At 30.7% G+C, this 4,307-nt stretch overlaps 1 protein-coding gene across 3 annotated transcripts in view; it reads left to right on the top strand.

Moving 5' to 3' along the window:
• The window catches only part of LOC106462172 (mitogen-activated protein kinase kinase kinase 20-like), a 194,229-nt gene that overhangs the window by 80,344 nt on the left and 109,578 nt on the right, over positions 1-4,307 (top strand). The window lies entirely within an intron of this gene.

The raw sequence follows: 4,307 nt of genomic DNA, 5'->3' as shown, positions 1-4,307 counted from the left end.
GAAAGTTAAGCCCTTCAATGTATTAGCACCCCAACTATGAGAATGTCATAGCTTTCCTGGTATTATTGACATGAATGTGTTTAGTCTATCTCACAACTAACATATGAGCTTTATTGTTGTCACTTGTACACTGAGTTTTAACACACATATAAAAGAACCGTACAATAATAAAAATTTACGTTTTTATTTTTGCATCTAAATATGATGTGCATACAACTGTACATGTACTTCTCAGTGCATAACTTATCAATTAGGGACAAAAGGAGCATCAATGTATGGATAAACAATGTATTTAAATAAAGATAAATTACATAAATTTTATACATAAGTTACAAGTCAAGATAACATATCCACTTTGCAAAATATCAGAATAAAATATTTATATATCAGTTAGTATGTTTTAATTATAAAACAACAGAAGTGGGGGTCTTACTATGTAATGATAGTAAGAAAGAAATTATAAAATTCCTACGATAAGCCTAAAACTATTAAAGTGGTACTACTAGTACGTACAAATGACGCAAAGTTATTCTTATAAATACTAAATCATATTTTTATTATGAACAAAATTATTGAACTTAATACTGCGAATTTAAATACAAAAGTATATAAAAAAAATCACAAACTCTTACAGTTCAAGGTCCTAAGCCTACTTCATATAAAGACCTTGCATTCGCCACTCGATAGCTGTTAACCCTAACAATTGTGGATCAACTTCTTTCCTAAAAAGATATATCTATTTTGAGTTAATTTTTCAATATAATGATTAATATAAATAGATATAAGATGCAGCATGACTTAAGCTACTATATAAAAATAATAAAAGTCACGTACATCCCATGCAGTTTTTTCCAGAAGCAACTTTTCTAATGCTTATAGAAAAGCCCTATTGGCCAGTACTAAATACAACCTCTACATAAAATGGCAGTTACTATAATTAGCACCACCCACATTCATATTGTAAAATACAGAGAACAACGTTTCATCACGTGCTTTCCTTATCATCCTATGATTTCTCAAATGGGAGATACAGCAATTGGAATAATTGGTACTGAAACTGACACTTTCGACTAGGATTGGCTAAAAGTTTTACAACTGAGGTTTAACACGCCCAGACGCAGTTTTATAAAGAAGACAGACCAGAAAAAAGTTTAGATACCAATTATAAATGGCAGGACCAATGCTGAAGTGAAAGGAAATATATTTAAAAAATTTTTGAAAAACATTTCTTTATAGAGGGCGCTTATTTACAGTCTAAAGCGTATTTTAGGAATTTTTTCATTAAATTCCTCTTTAAACTTCATTAAATAATACAATTTTATACAAATAATTGAATGTTACGCTACTATTTACAAAAATAAAACCTGAAATCCAATAAGTAATGAGCTCTCTCTCATTTTTTCAATTTACAAATGATTTTGCCCTCATAATAAGACAAAATGGCCCCAGCAAGTATCGGGTTAATTAACCATATGAAGCACTGTGGAAGGACATTAAGAGCTGGGTGTTGAAAGTGGGTAAGAGAAAATCATCCCTACTGCTACCTCTTCCTACAAAGTCGTTCTGACCATTGCACAGTGTATACCATATTGAGTTCTTAAACTTATACTGACCTTTTGGTGAGGTAATAATGAATGATCTAATAATATGTTATGATATAAATGATTTGTGTGAAAGTTAGGATTTATGTGTTATTTATCATAGTATCCACCCCACACATTTTTTTAAGTTCATAACCTGGACAAAGGATGGGTAACTCAGCTTTTTATAGCTATAAAACTTATGTTTTGTAGAGAAGCTGCAGATCTAGCAATAAAATTACAGCTATAGTACTTGTTTTGAAGAGAAACTTCAGGTAGATCTAAAAGTCACTATCATGCCTTATTAACTTTTTGCAGATAAACTGTAGATTTCATGTGTATTGCTCAGTTTTATATAGATTCTCTCCTAATTATAAATTTCCAAATATATATATACTAATTCAAGTTCTAATTAATGTAGCTAAAAAAAGAAGTAATGAGAGAGATGAAACTGAGTAAAAAAACATATGAAACATTGATGTATTCTTTTATTTTTTTTAATAAAAAATTTTCAGTACAAGATATATAGTATAACAATATCATTTACAAAAGATTATCCATCAGTCAGTTTTTCTTTGAACAGTTTATATTTTATTTGGTACTGTTTTATTGAGCTGTGTGTCCATTCTCAACCACTTTTAACAAAATTCTTGTTGCATATGCTTTGAAAACAGAATGTATCAGTTAAAATATGTTTTAACTTAAGCATGGGTAATTACACTGTAAAGAAAATAATCATACTGTAAAATATATACGCAAACTTGTATCTTATAACACTGTGTGAAGGTTTCACTAGAATTAACTCTCAAACAGGCTTGGTCAATTTGACCGACCACATGAACTCTTTGTATTCATTCAAAGCTTTTGTAGATTTGATACTACTAACTTTTAATATATTGTGTGTATCTTCATGAAATTTGGCAGTCTTTCAGTAAACATTATAAGTCTTTCACATACAACATTGTCAGTTGAAATGACATAGAAGGATCTGCTTAAGTGTTCATATGCTCTCGCAGAAATTCTAGAAACTACTGTCATGTCATACAGAATATTCCAAAAGTAGAAAGTGACAGAATGGATTACTTGTATATAGAATGTTCTTGAACATTCTGAATAATGTGGAATACTCTGGAATGTACTAGAATATTCCATAATAATATGGTAGAACATTCCAGAATAATCTATAACCTTCCAGAATTATTTAGAATGTGCAGACATAATGCAAGACACAAGATAAATCAGGTGGTGAGAGTGTTGTAAGTCAAAACAAAAAAGGTCTACCCTAAATTGCTTAGAGTAATAAGTTCCAACTTCTCCAGGGTTTATTTATTAATGAACAATTTTACTCCATATAAGCAAACTTGGAAATACTTATTTTTTTCCATTTATAGAAGAAAAAAATGGAAAAGCTTTAAAACAACTAAAAAAAACCATGCCACTTCTCTCAAAACTTCAAAAGTAATGTTTTTATGCACATGACTTCAAGTAAGTATTAAATATGAAAGATATCACAAGAAAGTAATAAAATCAGATGGTACATTTTTCTTTCTGTAGACACTATATTTCGTGATGTTACATTACTTTTTTTAATTGAAATTTTCAGAAAATACTTATTTTGAATAACTAAATAATTTTGAAAGTGATATTTCAAGCTGCTAGTGCAAATCTTCATCAGGTCAGATTTGTTAGACTGTTCAGACTTTATCAGGTAGGAATGTGGCTGTAGTTGGAAACTTTGCGAGTTGGAAACAAAAAGTAAAGCTCCAGTTGAGAAGTATTGTGACATCATCAATAGAAACCTAGAGTTCAATTTGTGTGGACCTTGTATTTATAATCTTATTACAGGAAAGGGGTTTGAATGTCTTTAAAATCTAAGCCTTGATCATTGGTGAGAACAGGTTGATTGGTCTTGACATAGAAAGCTTCTTGTGGGAAAGCTTACATAGGAGAATCACATAAAATACTAAAAATGGGTGAAAGACTAAATTGCCACTAGATTATATCTGGAAAAGTCTGCCTTATCTGAACACAACTACAACACTGATTACATCATCAACTAGAATTAACTACAAATATTAGACACTGCGAAAAACTTTAAAAACTCAAAACGTTTTCTACATCAAAACTCATCAACCTGCTTGCACTTGCAATCCAAGCTTAGATTTAATGAAATTTAGACTCCTGTCCTGTTATGAGACCATAAACACCATGTCCACACAGCTGTGATGATATCACAATACATCCTGTTTGGAACTCTCCTGCAAACATACTCATAACTCTTAATTCTACTTTGCTTTACATTTGTTTTCAACTCACGAAAGCCACATTCCTACCTGATAGTCTGAACAATCTAAGTTATTTGACCTGATGAAGAACTGTATCTCGAAATGTTGTCTGATACTTCTTAGACAGATGCAATTCATTAACAGCACCTTTTAAGTTAAAGATTTGTAAATGAGTTATGATTTTGTAATGACTATGGCTAAACATGAATTTCATGGTATTAAATGTTTAGATAACATAGAGAAACATGCATAGTTATATTCTTATAATTAATTTGTCAGTAATAATAAAACTTTACTGAGAACAATAATTAACATGCATATTTTCTTCAATATCAAATTTAGAAACAAAAATTCCTCTCCTGGATAAGGCCCGGAATGGCCAGGAGGATAAGGCGCTCGAATCGAAACCTAAGGGTCGCAGGTTCGAATCCCCGTCCCACCA

Source organism: Limulus polyphemus, unplaced genomic scaffold (genome assembly GCF_000517525.1).
Source record: "Limulus polyphemus unplaced genomic scaffold, Limulus_polyphemus-2.1.2 Scaffold1109, whole genome shotgun sequence".
In the NCBI taxonomy this organism is placed as follows: Eukaryota; Metazoa; Arthropoda; class Merostomata; order Xiphosura; family Limulidae; genus Limulus; species Limulus polyphemus.
Note: the sequence above shows the minus strand (reverse complement) of the source record. Positions and strands in the feature narration are given on the sequence as shown.